Source organism: Kogia breviceps, chromosome 10, assembly GCF_026419965.1.
Source record: "Kogia breviceps isolate mKogBre1 chromosome 10, mKogBre1 haplotype 1, whole genome shotgun sequence".
Classification (NCBI taxonomy): Eukaryota; Metazoa; Chordata; class Mammalia; order Artiodactyla; family Physeteridae; genus Kogia; species Kogia breviceps.
In genome coordinates, this window is record NC_081319.1 from 61,502,974 (window position 1) to 61,527,002 (window position 24,029).

The 24,029-nt window shown below is 38.1% G+C and overlaps 1 pseudogene; it reads right to left on the bottom strand.

Moving 5' to 3' along the window:
* LOC131763970 (RNA/RNP complex-1-interacting phosphatase-like) overlaps positions 1-6,812 on the bottom strand; it is a 46,107-nt pseudogene extending 39,295 nt beyond the window's left edge.
* Positions 6,813-24,029: the final 17,217 nt, after the last annotated feature.

A 24,029-nucleotide genomic window follows, 5' to 3' on the forward strand; every position in this document is an offset into this window, starting at 1 on the left:
TAAGCCCAAGCTGCACAGCAGGCAAACAGAAAAAAGACTAGAATCGAGCCTCAGATTTTTCCAACTATGCCACAGCACTTAAAAAAAATTATATGAGAAAGTAAATAAAAAACAACAACATGTGGCTGATCTCTGCAAAACGTACGTCTGTGACTAGGTGGTGTCTAGCATTCGTCATCTCCTACCTGGATTACTACCATCCCACAATTCTAACAATGTCTTCTATTTCAACTGATCCTCCACATGGAAGATGTTATCTTTCTAAAATATAAACTTGGCTGGATTGCTCTGTTGCTTAAATATCTTCACTTAGCATAGAATAAAGCCCAAGTTTTTAACATAGCATTGAGAACTCTTTATAAACAAATATCAGTCTGTCTCTCCAACTGAATTATAAGTTGAAACTCTGACTTACAAGGACCTACATCATCCACCTCCCTCCTTTCCCCTGCCAGCCTCCCTGATCCCATTCTCTACTGCCCTGCCCTCACTCACATTCCCCTGTCCAGCCACACTGGCCTCCTTACTATTCCTCAAACATGCCAAGCACAGACGTGCCTCAGGGAACTTTGCACCTACTATTCCTTCTGCTTCAGAACACACCCTCCCAACCCATCTCCACTCTCCCAGATATCCAATGGCTTGTTTCTCACTTCAAGGCTCTGCTCAAACAACATCTTAATAGAGGGGACTTCCCTGATCACCTACCACATCCCCTTACCTCTTCATCTTGTTTTGTTATTCTCCAAAGCATTTACCACCACTTGACACTCCATATATTTACTTATTGATCTCTCTCCCCCACTAGAACATAAAGTATGTAAGAGCAAGAACTTTGTTCTGTTCCTACTTCCTAGAAGAGTGCCTTCAACTTAGAAGGTGTTATACAAATATTGGCTGAAAATGAATGTATGAATTCTTTGCCCTTTCACACTACCCTCTAGTCACACCAGAGGCTGCCCCTCCAGAGCACAAGTTCAAGCCCTGTGCCTTTAGTACCTTTTCCCAATACCTGGGCTGTCCTTTCCTCATTCCGGCAAAATCCTCTTCCCCCAAGCCCAGCGCAAATGATGTCTCCTCGGTCAGGCCTTCCTCGGTTTTTCCTCTATATTCCTGCTGCAGCACTTGATTCTTTTATTATAAGTAACCCACTTATACTCACTACATGTTTACCTTCCTAGATAACTCTAAGTTGCTACTGAACAAAGACTTCTAGTCACCTCTGTATTCCCGTGCCCTAACAACAAACCTATAAGGCTCTCGGTGTTTACTAAAACAATTTATTTTCTGAGTCTCTATACCAATTCTAGGGAGTGGATAGTAGAGTCTCCTCCTCTTTATCAGTGAGCCTGGCATCTGTGGGAGGGGCTTAGAGGAGAGGAAGCCACCAGCGGATCATAACTAAGGTCCTTAGACTGCAATGGCAGAGAGCATGGTGAAGTTAGCCCACTGCATGCAGAAGACCCACAGACGAGTCAGCATATGCAATGGACTACACTTGGTATAACATGTGAACAATCAAGGTTTACAAACGTGTTCTCATGCACTCGTAAGGATCTTCTAGCCCATGCGGAACAGACAGAACACACACAAAGGAGGCTGCAGGAAGTTAGTAGGCCGGCAGCTGTACCCTGACATCCTAAGAGGTAACAGTTCTGTGACTAAAGTTAACACAAATCAGATAATTTGCCTCCTTTCTTGACACCCTGGTTATCACAGGCAAGGACAAGCCTCTCCAGTTTTAAAGCTAAAGTACAGGGAAGATCTGCGAATAGGGCTTAAGATATTTAAGAGCTAGTACCTGCATTAAGCAACCAGGTTATACAATGAAAATTTATCTTGAAATTCCAGTCTCTCCCTCTCTCTCTCACCTCCTATCCCCTATCTTCCCACCTCCATCTCTATTCCTTCTCCCCTACTCCCTGTTTTATGTATATATGTGCATCATTTTATAAATACACAGAATACTTACTGTCTGTTAGATTCATTTAATAAAGTGCACACTCCTCAGGCTAAATTTAGAAAGAGGACAAAATGAACACTTTCTCATGTGGGTCAGTGGTGTTCCAAAGACAAAAGATTCCACAGCCTTAAAACATGGCAAATACCATGTTCCTTCTGATAGTTAGATGCTAGAAAAAGGCAAGTGGATCCTTAAAATTCAGATGCTATTAAGACCTACTATCAACAGAGTAGATCTTAAAGTGGAAACAAGAAAACACCAGCCTTTTCAGTTCTTTCTGTCTGAAGATAATTATAAGAGGTGGTAGTGTTCTTCCCCACTTGCACCCAAAGGGTAAAAGCAGGAAAAATATCTTAAACGCATATGATGTGGAAGCCACTCTTCTGGTCCACTCTGTTTTGTTTTGCTTCTAGGGATCTGTCCCACTCTGAACCTTTGCTTTTTGTTTTCTCTTTTCTATACGCTAAGAACCTGAGAGTCTTAACCTTTCCTTCCACCTCTCAACCAATAAATAGGACAAAAGAACATTTTTTATCTTTTTATGTATTTTCCATTCAAATATTTTTAAAAGAGGTAAGTAAGCTAGTTCAGTTCATAGTTCTCAAAAAAATCACTTTCCAAACTAAATTGTTTATGACCATAAACAGGAAAAACACTGTACTCTATCAGCACCATCTGACATTTCCACCTTAATGTTACCAAACACAACAGGCCTAATGTCAGAACTATTAAAAATGTTAAAATATTAAAAATGTTAAAAATCCCCAATCCCACTCAAAATGCAAAGTTCAGGTAAAGGAAAAAAAAACAGAAACAACTCACCATTATCGTTATTTTCTTTCAAAAACCCATTAACAGCACATTGGAATTTAAAAATAGTGTCATCATCTGGCACCTGATGCCCAACTGTACAAATTCTTAAATAAGGAATAGTTTCTGGTAAGTCCTATAAGGCAAAACCATGAAAATATGTATTACTTCATTTGTAGGGAAAGAATAAAAAATTAATTAGAGAAGGCAGAATATAAACCAAGAGAGTACATTAAACTTAGTATGTCAGTCATTCTGATGAGAGCCATTTTTTCCAAAGCTGCTTTAACCAGTATCACCTGATTTTCATTAAAACTGCAGAATGGACAGTTACTAGGCATGCAAAAGGAAAAGTAAATCTATGTGAATGAATGCACATGTAACTCAAAATGATATAAACAGTTCTACCTACATTTATCTTCTATCTTACATTTCAAGGGCCATAAAGCGCTGTGATTTAAGTAGAATAGTAGAATAGAGTCAGAAGAACTTGGATTCGAATTAGGAAATAGAGCAAATTTCAGGCATTGTTGAGAACTGGTATTCTTGGGGTGGGAGAAAGTAGACTATCAATAGAAGACAGAGAAGGATAAGTGAAAATTCTATAGTTCTGAATTTAAATGGAAAGTAGCAGTATGAACCTATGACATATTTTATATAAAAAACAAACATACATATATCCCAGCTCTGACCACTGAAAAAGTCTAGAAGCAACTGATGTCATATCAAAAGGACTCAGGAGTCACTGAGAAGCTCCAACTGGCCAAAGATAGGGCATCAGTTAAAATAATAACTGTAACGGAGTCCACGGTGATATGAATAAATAAATTTTAAAATATTGGTCATCCCTGGAGGATATTTGTGAATCAACTCATTATTTTGAAAACTGTTAAAAGAAGAGGGCTTCCCTGGTGGTGCAGTGGTTGAGAGTCCACCTGCCGATGCAGGGGACACAGGTTCATGCCCTGGTCTGGGAAGATTCCACATGCCGCAGAGCAGCTGGGCCCGTGAGCCATAGCCGCTGAGCCCAAGCATCCGAACGGAGCCTGTGCTCCGCAACGGGAGAGGCCACAACAGTGAGAGGCCCGCGAACCTCAAAAAAAAAAAAAAAAAAAAAAAAAGAAGAGAATCATGCCTCTACAACTGGGCAACCAAGTAGTTGATGAGGGGAATCTTCTCCTGATAGAAATATACCCAGCTAAGAAGTGAAAAAAGAACAACAGAATTCACCAGCTTTTCAAGCCTCAACTGAATTAATGGATGTAGGTATGAATAATCTGTGACTGCTAATATCACAGAAAGAGACAATTATATGTCTCCATGGAAGAACACATCATCACCTATGAAACTGTCTTGCCAAAACAAAACATGCAAGCTTCATTCTGATCAACTACCAATTTACAGGAAATAAAAGGATTGAAGAATATGTTAACAACACATGGAATGTAATCATCAAAATCTAGATGGGACAGATTACCTGGTTTCTTTAAAAATAAAATTCAAGGAGGAAAAAAAAGTGAGAGAGACATGGAGGGAGAACCTATAGATTAAATAAGACTTCAGAGACCTAACAATCAACGGCAAAGTGTGGACCTTATTTGGATCTAATTCAAAATTCTTAAAAACAATTTTTTATGACATTTAGGAGATAACTGCAAATTTGAGCAATCACTAGGCATTTAATATTAAAAAATGATATTAAGGATAAAAGTCCTATATTTTAAATATACATACCGAAAATATATAGGTGTATTTACATGTTGTCTCAGAGCTGCTTCAAGATAATATGGAATAAGGTGAAACAGGTGGGGGTATAGATAAAACGTGACAGCCATCAGTTGGTAAATATTAAAGCTGGATGAGTTCATGGGTATACAAGGAACACTTACAGTATTTTGTATACTTCTGTATATGTTTAAAATTTGTGATAATTGTTTAAAAACAAGACGACACTGTAGAAAACAGTTTGGCAGTTTCTCAAAAGTTAGACGTAGAGCTACCATATGATCCAACAACTCTGCTACTACCTACACTGCAAATCTAAGAGAACTAAAAGCAGGGATTTGAACAAATATTTGTACACCAATGATCATAGCAGCGTGATTCACAATAGCTACAAAGTGGAAACAACCCAAGTGTCAATCAACTGATGAATAACAAACTATGGTATATACACACAGTGGGATTTATTAAGCCAAAAAAGGAATGGCATTTTGTTCCATGCTATAACATGGATGAACCTTGAAAACACTATGTTTAGTGAAATAAGCCAGACATAGAAGGACAAATATTGTAGATTCCACTTACACAAGGTACCTAGAATAGGCAAATTCATAGAGAAAGAAAATAGAATAGAGGTTACTAAGGGCTGGTGGGAGGGAAAATGGGGTCATTACTGTTTGATGGTTACAGAGTTTTTGTTGAGGATGATGAAAAAGTTTTGGTTATAGACAGTGGTGATGGTTACACAACACTGTGACTGTATTTAATGCCACTGAACTGCATATTTATAAATGGTTAAAATAAATAGGATGTATGTATATTTCACCACAATAAAAAAAAGAGGAATAACTGAGTTGAAATTTCAATTCTTCCTTTTCCAAGAGTCAGTTTCATCGTCTGTAAAATTAGTAATTGTAGTTGTCTATCCTCTGAGCTTAGTGCAGAGTAAGCACTCAGTAGGAGATATCAGTACTACTTCCACTTCAACAGCAAAGGATTCTTGTGAAGATTCACTAAGTCAATGGATATGAAACAACTTGCTAAATGGCAAACTGCTATACAAATATTAACAAACATTAGGTGTTACTGTCTCCCAAGGCCATGGAACAGGTCAGAAGAAGGATATTTCTTTTGCACTGGTATGTCCTACATGGGCCAAGAGAATAGATGGGTTTCTGTACTATATCAGAAGGTATTAGGAAAAGAAAGCATAAAACTTAGAGAACAGTTGTCTTTTACTGTGATGCTTAAACATGCTCAGGCAACTGCTTCAAATAAGTGCTAAAGACATAATGGACATACCATTCTTTCCTTTCAGGCTACTACTATTCTTACTAAAAGTTTACTTCATTTTCAAAATAGAGAACATGGAAGCTTATAGAATTTCTTAAGCATATCTAGAGCCTACTGCCAAATACTATAGTTCAATTCATATCTTTCATGTCATTTTGAAACAGGAATTAGAAATGTGTATTTAAGGAAACCACTAGCTTCCCTTTTTGAACCCATGAAAGAAGGCCAGGATTCACCTTACCATAAGATGATAAGCACTGAATTACTATGAATTATTACAGTATCAGAAAGAAGGTCACTTTCAATTACGGGTTCCATTTACCTCTGGCTTATAATAGCGGCGAGTATATGTTTAGTCCATAATCAGCCCAAGTTCTTCATTCTGTTCTTGGAGTTTGTTAAAAAAGATCCAAGGGGGAAAAACATTCTTCTGGAGCAAGATTATTTTCAAAACTCTGTCAGAAAGAATAAAATAAGAAAGAACATGTGTTTAAAATCCTTTATTATATTATCCATTTATTCAAACCCTGTGATGCTAACAGATGAGATTCAAAGTAAAGTTTCCTTCTCTGGAATTTACAAGCGGTATTTCAATCCTTTCCTCCAGAGAGATTAGACACAAGAAAATAAGTTCACTTTTATATATTTATTTCTATGTTTATTTCATGTTGGGCTCCTAACCAGACTGTAAACTCCCAGAAGGCAGGGACCACATCAATTTTGCCTACCACTGTATTGCCAGCTCCAAGCAGACTGCCTGTAAATAGACACATAAATAAATACTTCTTGACTATCTACCTATATGAAGGATGGCTTTCACTGCTAAATATTCCTTTATGTATTTGGCTTATTAATATACTCTGTTCCATTGATCTGTTTGGTTATTCAAGTGCCAGCAACACACTTTTCTTTTTAAATTAGTAGACTAGTTTTAGACCAGTTTGAGATTCACAGCAAAACTGAGCAAAAAGTACACAGCTCCCACTTATACCCTCTCTCCTTCATCCCACACAGCCTTCCCCATTATCGACGTGCCATACCAGTGTGCTTCATTTGTGAGAATTCATGAACCAACACTGACATCATTATCAATCAAAGTCCATAGTTTATTGCATTCATGGTACAAGTAACTGACTATTTCTTTATTTCTAGTAGAGGTATCCCCAAACATTTACATACTGAGATACATACTACTTTCTTATAAATTACTTTATTCTTTATTCATAGTTAGGGCATTCCATTGTTTTTTTTTAATTAAGTACAAAAGTAGGATGTATTTATCTATGAACTCCATTTCTGGATAGTAAAGTAGGTATTAAAAAGTATTTGCTATAAAAAGGGAAAATGGAGTACGATGGGGTTGAGAGCCAGGGCTCTATGTGGTGAATTCAGATTTCTGGAAGCATACGGTATTAATTTTTGCTTACTTTTTTAAAAGGAACTTTGAAAACAATGAAACGAGTCCCAGGCATCCACTGTCCAACTGGGAGATAGTCTTTCCACCTAATATATTTTTTGTTAGGCAAATTTTATGTTAGGCTATCTCCCTGCATAGGATGAACGCGCCTTGAAAATGGAAATCATATCCCTCTATAGTAGGTCCCTCTTCTTTCTGCTTTGCATTTTGCTGCTCCACTTATTCAACCCCCCCTAGTAATAACCTATACTTCCCTTGTTCCTGTTTTCCCATCTTGAAAACAGATAAAAGGCAGCTAAACAATGCAAAGGTCTCAACAAATAAGGGATAGCTAAAACCAGAGATGCCCAGAACTTCTGTATCCCTGATAAAACCTAGCCCAGTGTTGACTACTAAGGTATCGTTAATACATGCGTGTTGACTGAAATAGTTTAAACTCAATTCTTCCACTTCACAGTTTATTTTTCGTCCTCATACAAAACGCGATAATAAAATCCCTTAATGTTAGGAATCACAGTGAAAAATAATATCTGAACTGACTTCTGTAAGATGAGTTAGAACTAAGGTTAATTCAGTGTATCTGAAGCATAGAAAGTGAGGGCAAAAGTAGCACAAGATGGGGCTAGAGAAGCAGAGAGGATTCTAGACCACGCAGAGTCTTAAAGGCGAACAATTTGTTTTCTATTCTCTAAACAATGTTTTGGAGCGATGTTTAGGAGCAATGTTACAACTTGCTTTTAAGGTTTCTTGTGTGAAGAATGGATTGGAAGGAAACAAGAAATATGGACACTAGTTAGGACCTAATTGCAACAGACAGACAAGTTCAATATTAGTATGTTGAGGAAGAGTTGACAGATTCAAAAGAAATTCAGGAGATCAACTGAAGCGGGCTTAATGGGGTATGAGATGGAAGAAAGGAAGGTCTTAGGGAATTAAAGGGTTTACTGCACACATGAGCAAAGTCTCAGAAATAATCATTTGAACGTACAGAGGTAGATCTCTCAAATGACATCAGGTAGAAAGCAACAGTACGCCCTTTATAATTCCTAGAGACAACACAAATCAACTGTTTTGATGGAAAATTCGGCGGTACCGGTGCGTTTTTTCACTCAAACTTAGTTCCAGTTCCTCTTACATTTTCTGTGCCAAAACAACACAGCTTGAGGAATTGAAGGGGATTCCATTTTGGTAATTTAGGACTGTCCCAAACACTGACAGTCCCATCTTAAAAAGCAGTCCCTCTGCATTTTACCCGAGGAGCAATGGCTAGAGCCTCCCTTTTAAAACGATGGGGGGAAATCAGAACATCACACACTGTCGCTTTCAGCTACTGTGAACTGAGCCGCGAGACTACCAATACCCCCTAGCACAGCGCGGACGGGGCAGTGCGCGCGGGGGGCAAGAGTGAGAGGAGACAGCACAAGAGACGACGCCCAGGCCCAGGGACTCTTAGCTCCACCCGCAACGCCCAGGGGCCAAGGCGTATTACCTTTCCAGGATGTGCTTTCCGCCCTTCCTCTTGGCCGATGGACGTCCGGAAAAGCCGCGACCCTGACCCCAGCGCCCACGGGCACGATGCCACCCACCCAACGCCAAGAGTGCCAAAGTCGCCAAACTGGCACCCCCAGCGCCAGCACAAGGACCCGAACCACAGGGACCTAGGCCCAAGCCCATGCAGCTCGCAGACTTCCTTCTACTGCGCATGCGCCACCGCCCGTCGAGATGACGTCATCACGCCGGCCGACTGAGACGCTTGATTAGTAAAGAGGACTCGGACGCCTGCAATTCCCTCCTTAACCGGAGGATGGTAGCAGAGGACTATTAGTTTGTGTGTGTATTCTTCAGAATTCCAGTCATAAGGGACATGGAAAGTTGTCCCACTCTCCCAGTTTCTTGTGTGGTTCTTTCAGATATTTCCCAAGTGCTTACATTCACACTTGTTGTATCTTGTATGTAAGTATTTCTACATAATGGATATCCTGTATTTTATAGAAAAGCAGCATACTACACATAGTCTACAGTCTGTCTTGTATAGTGATTTTCCCAGTCAATTTGTGCGTACATCCATTCTCTTCTCTTTAATAGCTGCGTAACATTACATAATTTACGTGGCCAGTGCAATATTGATGGACTGTTACTTGTTTTCAGTTTTGGGGTTTTTTGTTTGTTTTTGTCTTCTGTTACAGGTAGGCTGCAGTGTGAACCTCCTTATACATGTATATAGCTATATATAAATTTCTAGACATAGAATTTCTGGAATGAAAGAGATGCAAACTTAAAATATTGAAAGATTTTCAGTCAATCTAATCTGCCTAATCAACCTTCAAAAATATTCTATCAACTTATACTCCACTCACAGTGAAACATTTATTGGGTTTCTATTATGTACCTGGTATCATGCTGGAGGTTGACAGTATGTATTTACATTTTAGACAATACCAAAAAATGCCTGAGAGAGATAAGAGTGGAGCTAACGTATAACATTTGCTCACAGTATCAGGCATAGTGATCTGTACCCGTTAGAAAAACTGAATCCTGCCACAAGTGGAACAGCAAAGAACAGCATGTCCTACAGTAGGGTCTGAAGGTATAATAGCATACTAAATTCCATTGTTATTTATAATAACAAATGTTTTTTGTTAGTTTTACTTTTTAGTTTCTAATTTCTGAAAGTATCTTACATATACTGTTAGTAATCTTCACAACCATTTGAGCTGGGTAAACTGAGTCAGGAAGGTCAGAATTATCGAATGAATGAATGAATGAATGAGTAAAAAGATCACTAGCTTTAACGTATCTGGGACAGTCATAGTCTAATGAAGTTTCAGTCTACAAGCATTTATCTACAATTCTGAAAACTTCCACATAATTACAAATGGGACAATATTAGTAAATTACTATTTGGATAAAGAAAAAATACATGTTAGCTCAACATAGTTTACAAATGTACAATTAGGCACATTCAATTTGGTGCTAAATCATAAAATATTTTTTTGCAATTTATGAAAAATATCCAATAGGCATGTAATGGCCAAAAAGTACAATGATACAAATATCTATAGACATGACAATATACAAATTGTGACATAAATCTATCAGAAAGTAGAAAATCTATGTTGGTCGTATAGTTCCAGCTTGATAAAAGATACAGGCTTGGGGGGGAACAAAAAGAAATCCAGAACTGGCCTTAACAGGGTTTCCAGAAAGTATGGGAACTAGCAAGGAGTAGGCCTCTGGATGCGAGTGGGTCCAACATGAGATAAAACAATGCCTTAATGGGTATGTAGTATGCTGGGATGGAAAATATAGGAGCAAGGGATATTTGGAGAATCAGACAACTAAGTATTTGACACTTACAAAATCTACCAGTATCTGATAGTACCTCAGGTAGCATGCAAGGGTTTGAAGGATTCCAGTAAATAAATCAAAATGCGACAATGGGAAGAATTAAGGAGAGCCTCAGGGGTAGATGAACTGGGAATGTTACACCAAGACATGTATCAGTTAACCTGATGGGTTCAAAATGCAGGAAGTGGGTACACCGGACAAGGCAATACTCTAACTATAAGAATAAAGGTTTACGGCAGGGTAGCGCCTGATGTTCCTTACTGTTGAAATAGAGCTCTTTAGTTTCTTCCTCCTACATCTAAGATTCTTTCAGAGGTTAAGATGATGCTGAGCCTGCAAGCTAAAGTTAAATGGCTGGAACTAGGGAGAGAAAATACGTTACATAGGCTCAGAACTGGGAAAAGACTAACTAAGGGTTTGCCTAAATAGAATTGAATGTTGGAACTGAATATTTTAATATGTAAACATTTTACTGGTACCAAAATATGTCTTACCGGGGCTTCCCTGGCGGCGCAGTGGTTGAGAATCCGCCTGCCGATGCAGGGGACACGGGTTCGTGCCCCGGTCCGGGAAGATCCCACATGCCGCGGAGCGGCTGGGCCCGTGAGCCATGGCTGCTGAGCCTGCGCGTCCGGAGCCTGTGCTCCGCAAAGGGAGAGACCACAACAGTGAGAGGCCCGCCTACCACAAAAAAAAAAAAAAAAAAAAAAAAAAAAAAAAATATGTCTTACCACACTTCCCCCAATCTCACACCACCCACTCTAACTTGCAGTAGCTATGGGTCCCTTGATTTCCATGGAAATATAGAGAAATGAGATACTGATCTGGCTTGCAGGTATTTAGTAAGTTGTTAGCCTCACATCACATACTAGTATCATGTAAGTACCACCATGGGAAGGGAATTTGATTGGTATAACTTTTAACCTCCCTGCTCTTGTATTCACTGACACTGGCTAGGTGAAGTGACCTACTTGACTGGCAAAGTTGGGGAGAATACCTGGCCATGCTTTGCTAAGCTCTTCTTTCCTTCATCTTGGGAGTGAGTCTGGTGATAGAGAGACAAAAGTTCTCTGCTCCACTGTGGAGATGCCCCTCTCACATGGGTTTTCCTGGAACCAACTTGCTGCAACAAAGTGGGTAAGCCTGGATAATTCTAGAATTCAGTTGACAGACTCACTTGGCTGTCTCATGAAGCCCCATTTTCCAACATGGGCTCTAACAGTCAAAAGTGACATAATGTGTGGGCTCCAGTGCAAAATGAAAATATAGTGCCTCTTGTTCAAACTGCAAACAAAAAGTGTTGTTGAAAGTATTTGCACTGGGGTGCCTAGTGTCCTCCCCAAATTCATGTTCACCTGGAACCTGAGAATGTGCCCAAGTAAAGTCTCTTTTCAGATAGAATCGAGATAAGATGACATCATGCTAGATTAGGGTGAGCCCTAAATGGGTTCTGTGGGTTGTTCTTTCTTCTCTTTTTCATATATGTCATCTTTTCCAGCAGAAGTGTTTGGCTAATAAGGGGAAGGAACACGAGTAAGAAAGGATATGATAAGATTCCTTGGACATACTTGTTTCTTAAAACACAACTGCTTTCTTTCTGTGTTAGAAGTAAGTTCAGATTCAAATGGAAAGCATGGCCTCCCGGAGCTGTTAACATCTTCACTTAGTCTTGGATGTGACCAGTAGCACAGAATTCTGGTGGAACTGAGTAAGACTCCAAATGGGTACCAAATAGGCATGTCATGGAAAGCACACCATAAGCAGGGTGAAAACTAAATGTGAATGGGGCAGCATGAATGGTGGCAGACACACATATTGCACATGTCTCCTCTGCTCATGCGTATATTTTATTGTCCCATAAACTTTACTTACAAAACGTAAGTTCAAAGATAAAATCATCAAGAATTTCAAGACAGCAATAGCAGAGCATGAAACCAAGCAAGCGTGGGGCCCTTCTGAGCATGGTTCACGCTGGACTTGATCAACTGGTAAAAGAGCCAAGGCTCAGAGATACCCACACCATGTCAGTGACAGATGTCCAAGCTACAGATATTGAAGGAGCCCTCAATGCCACCCAGGCACTGAAAGCCTTGTCACTGAGAATGAACCAAAATGTAAATGTAGGAGGATAATTTATGGACTTTTAGGAGTTTGGATTTTTAACCCACAATAACAAGAAAACTTCATTTCCAAAGAAAGTGTGAGGCCTTCAAGTTTGCTTTGGTTATTGAGGGTCCTTTGTGGTTACATATCAATTTTGGAGTTGTTTCTTCTATTTCTGCAAAAATAGGGGATTTTGATAGGCATTGCCTTAAATCTGTAGGTAGCTTTGTGTAATATGGACATTTTAACAATAGTTCATGAACATGGGATGTCTTTCCATTGATTTATGTCTTCCTTAATTTCTTTCAGTAACGCTGTAGTTTTCAGTGTACAAGTCTTTCATGTCTTTGGTTAAGCTTATTCCTAAGTATTTTATTCTTTTTGATGCTATTGTAAATGGAATTGTTCTCCTAATTTCTTTTTCGGATTGTTCATTGTTAATGTGCAGAAATGCAAGTGATGCGTATATGTTGATTTCCTATTCTGCAAACAAACTTTGCTAAGTTGTTTTATTAGTTCTAATAAATTTTTGTGAAATATTTAGCATTTTCTACATCTTTTTCAATAGTTTCCCTTTCAGCCTAAGTGTATCCTTAAATCTAGGGGACATTTTGACCTCCATCTTAGGCTTTCATCTTAATTCTCAACTTCTTCAGAGTCTTAGTTGGTTAGTGTTCTCCTTATTGTTTGCCACTTTGGAGAATCCAACACAATGTTCTACTCAAAGCGAGACCTCTTTTCTCTTCCACCTCTGAACCTGAATATCACTTATTACTTACTTCATTCTCTTAGAACTCAGCATTCGGCGTTAAATGGTGACCTTTCTTAAAGGAGGTCAATATGCTCAACGAATTCAAGACCTCTGGTGAGTTGTGTCAAGTGTGTAGCAATCATATTAACTTGTTGGCTGTTAGCCCCCCAGGAAACATTTCTAAAGTGGCATTTGAGCTTGATATTCAGGTTTATTGGACACCGCATTAAAGAGTTTAACGGAATAAGAGTAGGCTGGTCTTTCCTAAAGCAGAGTTTATCCAAGGTGACCTTGTAGCCACCTGTATCAGGCTCATCCTCGTTGAGTCATTGAGTGCCCTCAACCCCCCTAAACTGTAAACTCCTTATAGACAAGAATTATGTTTTATAGCTCTTGTTCCCCTTCCCTATGCCTAAACATGCCTGGAATAGAAGGTGCCTCTACGAACAGGTGTTGCTTTATTTTAACCTACATTAAGTACATGTATGTGTTAATTTCCCTCTGGGAAAGGAGGCTACATTCCACAGGCTTCAAATATCAAGCCTTTAAACTTCCTTGAACCCATAGATATAGAAGTTGCATAACTATCCTCCCTCTATACAACTCTAAGATGATCATATCAAAGTATGGTCATTAATTGTTTTAAATTGCAAACAGATAATAAGCAAAGTGAAAGGAACTTCTTCCACCAAAGTAAAGGCCAAAGTTCAAAAAGTCAAATTAATATGGGATTTGTTACTATTCTAAATAGTAAAGAACACTGACAAGAAATATCACAGTGCTGGTTGCTATTATCATCTTTTCATTTTCCATTACAGTTGTTTATATTATCTTCATGGGATTTCACTGAAGTTATCAAGGTTTCTTAATAGTCAAATTAAAAAACAAAATTCCTTGAAATGCCAATACAAAGAAAAATGAGTCAGAACATGAAAAAATGTTTTAGACAAGTTGACAGCATATATTCTTTGCTCATTTCTCTTTCTGAGAGAAGTTCCATGTTATTCACACCCACATGTACAATACACTGGATAAAATACAACCCCATCACTCAATGGTGATAAAAAAAGGAAAGACAAGCTGGTTCCAGAAAATTCCTCTATTTACTCCTAGTATCTTGTTGCACCTGGCAAAAAAAGAGCATTTTGAAACATTCTCTAAATTTTTGTACTTTATTTTATAATAATTTGCTTATTTATCTCAATGTAAATATTAAAAACACATAAGAAATATTTGAACATTTGGCATTTGACTATTCCTATCTATTTCCTTAATGTTTCCTTTACGTCCTATGATGATCATTTGGTGTAAGCAGCACATACCCCTCTCATACTCCCCAGACTCAACAGCGCCATACACATGCAAAATACCTCGTGGGGATGTGTTAACATACACTTGGTTGAGGCAGGAAGGCTGTAGAAGACATCGTTTTTACGCCTCAACATTTTCAGTGTTTTTGGAAAGTAACCCTAGTTGGAGTGCAAGTTCCATCGATTTATCAAATGCATTTCAGGTATACCTAGGTATGTCCAGTAAAATGGTAAGGCTATGTTACTGGGAGACTATTTACATGAGCAAGTGAAAAGAAATCAGTGGAAGAATATATTATAACCAAGAGTCAGATATAATAAGTCAATCACATAGAATGTAGATCCCAGAAACATATCCACACTTATTAGGACAAGAGATTTTTCAACAGAACTGCAAAGCCAATTTTGAGGAGAGAGGATAGTCTTCTTGAGAAATGCTGCTGGAAGCATGTAGCACACGGATATTGTGAATAGATAGCCATATGCAAAAGTATGACCTTTGATCCATACTTCACACTATATAAAGAATTAACTAAATGTAGATCAAAACATAAATCTCTAAAACTTGAACAAAATCTTTTTGACCTTGGGTTAAGCAAAGGTTTCCCACAGATGACACGAAAAACAAGATCCATAAAAGAAAAAAAAGTGATAAATTGGGTTTCATCTTTAGAAGCCATTGTTAATAAAAGAAAAGCCACAAGTTGGAAGAAAATATTTACAAATTATATACCTGAGAAGACTTGTGTCTCTAACACGTATAGAACTCTCAAAACTCAGTAATCAGAAAAAAATTTTTAAGTTAACAATATGGGTAAAAATATTTAAAAAGAGATTCTGCCAAGGAGGTGTACAGATGCAAATAAGCACATGAAGTTGCTCAATGTAATCCATTATTAGCTAAATGAAAATGAAAGCCCCAGGAGATACCACTACACACCTATTGAATGGCTCAAATTAGAAAAGTCCAGCCACACCAAGTATTGGTGAGGCAGTGTAGGAACTGGAAGTCTTTTACACTGCTAGTGGGAAGGAAAATGGTACAGTCACTTCAGTCCACAGTTTGGCTGTTTCTTTATAAGTTGAACATATACCTACCATATGATCCAGGCTTTCTGCACCTAGATACTTATGCAAGAAAAATGAAAGCATATGTTCATACAAAGAATTGTACATGGATCATCATAGCATCTTCATTTTTAATAGACAGAATTGTAACAACCTCCAGCACCCATCAACAGGCAAATGAATAAACATACTGTGGTATACTCATACAGTGAAACACTACTCAGCAAAACAAAGTGATAAACTACTGATACCCACAAAAATATGAATTACTCTCAAAATAATTACATTGAGTGAAAGGAGCCAGATAAAAGAGTCCTCACTGTGTGAATCCCTTTATATAAATTTCTAGAAAAATGCAAACACATCTCTAACGATAGAAAGCATATCAGTGGTCACTTGGGAATGTGGAGGGGTGGAATGTGAGGGAAAAAAAGGGGCTTTATGAATGAGGCATAAAAACGCTTGCAAGTGATGGATATGTTCCTTTTCTTGATTGTGTTGGCTGGTCCATGGGTATATGCATATTTCAGAACTTAAATTGTGTTCTTTAAGTATGTGCAGTGTACTGTGTGTCCATTATATTTAACAGAGCCATTAAAAAAAGGCTAAGAACAGACGATTGTCTCAACAAATAAATATAGCAAATAATAGAACAGTCAAGTACAGTATGATCTCTGTCAGTTGAATTTTCATATAGTTTATTTCCCTCAAAAAATATATCCCAGTTCTTAAAAGAGATGGGACTCTTAATAAAACGTAAAAAAAACCTGGCAAAGCCATCAGCAGGGTGAGCTCCAGCTACTTTTCAATTTTGAGACACTAGGTGCACGGTGCAGACATGCTAGGATGTTTGTTCTTCCTGCCCTATATTTTAAAGAGGATATTAAACACGCCCATTAAGTGCCTTCAAGTGATGGCCAGAGTGGAGTTTGGAGAATGTTGGCTGTGATCTTTAATATGGTTGTGCCTTTGTAAAGAGTCTCACTCAGAATTTCCAGGGTAATTTTGGAGTCAACTTTTTTTTTGTTTTTTGGATGATATATATGTGTAACTCGTCTCAAGAACATATCCACGTAGACTTGAAGTTTGGGACCAGCTGGTGTAAATTTGTGGGGTTATCTCCTGACCTAACCTTTTAGCTTCTTTTTGTTCCTTGATTGTAGTTAACCTTCATCTTGCTCCAGGGCCTTTGTATTTGTTGTTCCCATGTTTTGGAAATATTATTTCCAGAATACTTTTCCATAAATGATTCCTTTCTATTCTTTGGCACTCATCTCTTAAAGATATTTTTTCCTTGAATGTCCTACTAGCCTAACTTAGTCCCAACTTATCAGATTACCTTACTTCTTTCACAGAATAATAATAATAATAAAAACAAATATTATCTTTGATGTCTCTTTGTATTTAGATGAACTTCTTCCCAAAGAACTCAAGCCCCACAGTGACACAGGTTGTTACCTTTCTTATCCCTTAATCTGGGTCTTAGAACTGTGTGTGGCTTGTAGTAATCACTCGAGGTCTGTTGACTGTGTAAATAATATGTGAGTAGATGAACAGATTTAGAGTTACTTGAGGTTGCTCTTAATGATGGCTGGTGTTGGTGATTAAATTAAAATTGTAGGTTTTAGAGTTGGAAGTGATCTTGCTGAGTCTCACAGCTACGGCAAAACTCTCCCTACTGTAGCATTCCTGACAGATGATCATGTCTGAGCTTGAATAACTGTATATGGAAGATCCGAACCAGGGCAACCTCCTAGCTTTCTTCAAGAAGATCACAACCTTCCATGGGAGTTCACTCCCTATAATTCAGCTGTAATTAGGAGAAAACGGTTTGATTTACCCAGAATCATCTTCTCTCAGTCTCCTTGTTCTAGTTCCTAGAGAATAGACAGGACAGACTTTCCTCTAAATTACATCCTTTGGGTTTGCATTCCTGCTTGTAACAAAATAAGCACCATGCTATGGAAAAATGCCCCTTGATTGTCTGCCACTTGTTGCTACATTCCTTGTTAGTGTTTAGAAATAATTTGTCTTAATGTTCCACATTATAATTGATGGAGTACAGAAATAAAAGAGATCTCGGGGTTATGTCAGAAGCAATCAGACAGATATTTTAATTTACCCTTTTAATGTATTTAATGCTGACACTGTGAGGAATTGAGCAGTATAGTCACCGCGTTATTGCCATTGCTGAAAAAATGTATTTATGGTGAAATTTATGGAAACTTTGAAAGCATTAGCTGATGGGGGAATTGTCAGCTACATCTTAGAGCTCTGAGTATTTCTCAGAAAGTTTTGATACGAAACACCTCTGCCTTTTATTGTATTTCTGTTTTGTTCAACTACTTCACAAAAAACATTCTTCATACTACTGAAATATTGCTGGGCTTAGTTGAGATTCTTTTGGGTCCTAACAGACGAACATGTGTGCATAATAGTGTTGAGTTACAGAGAGCCTGGATGTTTGTCTCCAGACTGAAAGCCCCATGGAGTCGTTTTTTCACATCTGTTCACCAATGTGTATGAATGGGAGAAAACTAAAGCTTTGGTTTGTTCGATCAAGGGGAGCCACACTCCTTTTACTTTTGCTGTGAAAAGCAAGTAAAGATGTGTAAAATATCTGAAAAAAAGCCTCTTAGGGTTTGGTGGAACGCTTAAGTGGGATGTAGAGAATATACAACAAAAAGAAAAGCAAGTGAGCATTGCTGGCAAACTTTTTCAAGGACAGCTAACAAAATAATAATAGTAGTAACAACAATAGTAATATTGATTTTAAAAGACTTAAGAGTGGCATGGATTCCTAACCACTCTACATGTATTAACTCTGCACCACAACTCTGTAAAATGGGTGAGGTTATTAAGCCCTTGTTTTTCAAAGAGGAAGTGAAACACAAAGAAGTACCACTTCTGAAGTCCCACCACTAATAAGTGGTGGAGCTGGGGGAAAAAGATCCAGGCAAATTAATTTCAGAGTTAGTGCTCTTAACCAGTAGGTTATGTCCCACAGGTAATATTTGCACATTTTGAAATCACTTTACAAATACTATTTTTACCCCTAAAGTACACAGGGAATACCCAGGGAAATTGGCATTATGATTATTTTTATTTCTTTGCTAATAATATGTTAACTTTTGGCAGTTCAGTATCCTTCCCCAACTTCTTAAAAATTCAGCCTACAATCCAAAAAACTAAGGGCTAGTGAAAATAACTGTCTTGTAAATCCAGTTCAAGAGAACAACTAAAAACTAAGGCCCCCAATGATGTAAAAGAGAAAGCAAAAAAAAAAAAAAAAAAAGGAAACAAGAAGCCCAAACCCTATGATTAAGCTCCACGTTGTTAGGTAAAGGGGCATTTAATTAATGCTTCTTTAATACCTTGTGCACAGAGGCATGGCTTTACAGAAGCCAAGGAGTCTCCCTTTCATCACTTATTCATGGTATGTTTCTGGCAGGGTCATTTCCTTCTTTGAGCCTCAAAGCTTTTCATCAGTACAGTGAGGGAAATGGAACAAGGTCAGCTCTCACAAGCCAGCTCTCATGTTCTCTCACGTTACCAGTGAGTCTAGGTAAGTGCCGAATGTCTTTAACATGACAGATTATATTAACCATATATATTAACAACATATATTAACTATTTCTCTTCTCCTGATTTTTACATAATTTCTAATACATAGTAGAATAGTAGGAAAAAAATACCACACTGAAAAGTAACTAATACACTAACTTTCCATTCTCATTTCACTGCCAATTCAGCCAAAAGCCTTCTGTAGAATTCTTATGCAGACCATGAAAACACACTGTAAGTGTTCCAAAGTCTTTTCCATATTTGGTAGTCCTGTGCTTTCCATTGGCAGAACTATCTTGGACTGTCATCTGAAAATCTATCAAAAAGAAATTAAATAATAGGAGTTCATATCAATGGTATTGGAGAAAGAAATCCTTGAACTTATCTTACTGTGTGAACCTTCATCCATGTACAAAATCAACAAGAACGGTTAAACTTTAAAGGCAACATATTCCCATGAATAGAAGGGAGAATACAACACAAATAATATACAATGCTAACATTATGTACGGACAGATATATACAAGGGGTCTTGAAATATATTCCCAGGTATTAATTGGATTAATATTTGGGGCAATAAAACATTTTTCTCATAGAGAACATTATTTTATAAGGCACATACAGACACATATATCTGTCCTGCTGGCCTCTCACAGTTTCAGTTGATTCCAGTCATGTCCCCAGTTCATTTCCCCATATATTTATTCTCGGAATAGTGATTTTTGAACAGGTGTTCATCTCTTTAGAAATACCTGTGCCATGACCGCAGAGTACTCAGATTTCTTTTTGGCATTTGGTGGCATATGATGGGGAAAGTGATGAGTTGTATGACAGGAGAGGTACAAGGTGAACCTTAGAGTAAGTAAGACTTTATGCATAGTTCTTAATCCCAAAAGGAAAAGAGAGAAGGATAACAGCAAAAATCTTTGGAATAAAGGACCTCTCAGATGAATCAGCATTAGGATAATTCATTGGTTACTGACTGTCCAGTCGTTTTAGGTTATAAAGTATTTCTGAGTGACTACATCACTTTATGAAAGGATCTACATGACTATAGATTTCTTTTGCTGGAATTAGTTTAGATGGCAATAATATGCATAGAGAATGGCAACTGTGAATTCCTGTCTTCCCCAAATTGAAGACACTCGTTAAGGTACAAGTTTCCCCAAGACTGCAAATGATTTATCCATACTATACTAACTGAGACTGTGTCTTACCATTCTTGTTTCTTAAAGGAGATAACAAGGCTAAGTTTGAGTAGAGTAATAGCAGGATACTTAGAAAATACTTTCAGATTAAGTTTTGTATACAAAGTTCAGTGTTTACCCACCAAAACCAAATCAGCTCACTTAGTATTGCAAGAAATGCCTTCATACTTTTTCACTGCCACTAAAGGAATTTAAAACACCTGTTGGATATATTCCCTCCTAGAATGCCATTTGTACACTTATTCCTAACAGGACCTGTTATTTTAAATGCAAACCATTATTAAAAGGCTCAGAATTGATACTCAGTATTTTTAGTGATCACATGGTTTAGGGTTCTCAGATTTGGGCTCAGACTTGCATTTCAAGCATTGCAGTCTGGGCTTGTTAAATGATTTCCTTGCAACCAGGAAAAATTGCTTATCTGAATCTAACATCCAATTAAAGAACTGTGAGGGCTTCCCTGGTGGCGCGGTGGTTGAGAGTCCGCCTGCCGATGCAGGAGACACGGGTTCGTGCCCTGGTCCGGGAGGATCCCACGTGCCGCGGAGCGGCTGGGCCCGTGGGCCATGGCCGCTGGGCCAGTGCGTCCGGGGCCTGTGCTCCGCAGCGGGAGGGGCCGCAGCGGTGAGGGGCCCGCATACCGCAAAAAAAAAAAAAAAAAAAAAAAAAGAACTGTGAGAGTGGTGATAGTGGTTGTTGAAGCAGACTAGCATAGCAGCTAGGGAAATTATGGACAAGTTACATTTAAGCTCTCTGTGCCTCAGTGTCTTTATCTGAAACTGAGTTTCTTCATCAATGGTGATTAATACTGGTACCAATCTGACAGAGTTATTGTAAGAAATGAAAGAGTTCACAAATTTCCTAAAGGCTGAATGTTTGGCTTGTCGTTACTAAATGCTGGTAATTATTAGTAAAACAACATCCCTCTATTATTTATTACATCAAAATAATAATGATAAGAGCCTGTTATTTTAGTAGTTCTATTTTTTGGTCATATAGTTTAGACTAACTCATGTTGTTTAAATGTGAAACCAAGAAGAAAAGCATTTTTTTAAACCTGGTCAAAGAACCCAAATCACCTAATTCAGAAATGTTTCTAACTTGGCATCTGCCTTGAATCTGTCACATCCAGAGAAAGTTTATTGTCTCAGAAAGTGACAGCCTTGTATTTGTGTAGCATAAAAAAGAAGATACATGCTAGATAAGATATATACCCCTTATCATAGTCACGCCACATGGAGTGCAACACTATTGCTGCTGGGTTCAAACATTGTGATCCAGAGCCTGCCATTGCCTATTATCAGGAGCAGGAAAGCATAAGAACCATATGTGTTTGCCGTTACGTTGGTCTACAACACAGATACTGTCAATCAGCCTCTGATAGTACCCTCCCTGTGGACAACCTTCTGTGCTCTTTTGAGCATGCTCAGATGGAGTCTACCATCAGTGCGGTGGGAGTTCACTTCACTTCAAGTGTGTCCAGGTTCAAGGGTGAAATTAACAAATACTAATCAAATCTGTGGCTGTCCAAACTAGGAAAATAGTTAAAGAATCAGGACAGGGAGAATCAGGCAAATACTCATTTGGCGTCAACCCAATAAAAAAGCTTCTTGGTGAGAAAAAAGTTGCCAAAGATGAAAGCCCAGAATAGTGCTACTTTAGCCTAACCACAGTGTCAAAGGAAATAACACACATACACACAAATGCAAAAGGAAGCTCTCTTCACACTAATGCCCCAAAGTCCTTTATGGGTCTTCAAATTGAGCAGATTAGGTAGGTTGATGGTTGTCCTTTATGGAGTGGGTCCACCTAACAAGACTGGTTACTAACAGAATATCTCTGTTTTGTCGTTTAATAGACATCCCAAACTTATATATACCTTGCAATCAAATACACACATAGTCACTCATGCTTTTCCTGTAGACTCTCCAAAACAGAAAAGGGCAGCTCCACTCTTCCTGGTGCTCAGTTACAAAATGTGATTCATCTTTCACATTTTTCTTTCTCTCTCCTTTCACATCCAATACAGAAGCAAAATGTGTCAGCCCTATCTTTGAGACAGAACCAGAATTTCACAGTTTCTCGATTTTTCCACTGTTATCACTCAGGATTAAGATTTTGTTGTCTGTCATCTTAATTATTATCCTTCTGAAATGTGTCCTTAACACAGTGGCCGGAGAACCCTTTGAGAATCTAAGTCAGAAGAATTATGTGACTTCAGTGTCTTCCCCTTCATCATAGTTGAAGCTGAAGTTAGTTCTTAAAATGTTGCAAAGTTGCTACATGATTACCCTCCACATTATATATTTGATCTCATCTCCTCCACCTCTACTCCTTGCTCACTCTTTCCCAAACACCTTATACTCTTTACTCCTTGATGTTCAACAAGTATAGTAGGCAGACATTTTCACTTCCTGTTCCCTTTACCTGAATTGCTGTTCTCTTTACTATTTACAGTACTCATCCACTCACTTTTTTAGGTCTTTTCTCAAATATCACCATCTCTATTATGAGGCCTTGTTTGGATTCCCTGTAATAACCTGCACCCCACTAATACACCCTACATCCTTAGAATCCTCCCTTCTGCTGTATAATCTGTTTAATGAATGAATGGAGTGAGCTATATCTAATTTCCAAAAAAAAAAAAAAAACCCCATCAACCGTAAACACTTGTTGAGAGACGGATTCAGGGTATAAAGCATAAAAGAAGTGTAAATTCAGGCCTTACCATTCACCATCCATTCCCTCAGGGTTCTGCTATGGTGTATCTTTGAATAAAAAGCACAATTTGATAAGACTAATTAATAGCTTAAATTCATTAGAATTCCAAACCTTTTATAGTAGAAATGTGATAAAAATTGTGTTGAAGATTCTCAACAAAATGTTAGCAAATTGAAGGCAAAAAAATATACAAACAATTATATACCATGACCAAATGGGATTTGTGTCAGGTATGTAAGGCTGGTTCAACCTTTGAAAATTAATTAATATAATCCAACCAAGACTTAAAAAGGTAAAAAAAAATATTTAAATACATGTGGAAGAAGCATTTCACAAAATCCAGCGTGCACTCATGGGAAAAACTCTCAGTAAACTAAGAATAGATAGGGACTTTCTTAACTTGATAAATACGATCTACAAAAAACCCAATAGCTAACATCACACTTACTGGAGAGAAACTCAATGCTTTCCCACTAAGATTAAGCACAAGGCAAGGATGTCCTCCTTTATTATAACTTTTCAGTATTGTGCTGCAAGCCCTTGCTAATGCAACAAGGCAAGAAAAGGAAATAAAAGGTGTACAGATTGAGAAGGAAGACATAAAGCTGTCTTTGTTCACAGGTGACATGATCATCTATGTAGAAAATCTTAAAGAGTTGACTCAAAACTCCTGTAACTAATAAGTGATTATAGCAAGGTTGCAGGATCCAAGGTTAATATACAAAAGGCAATTGCTTTCCTATATACCAAT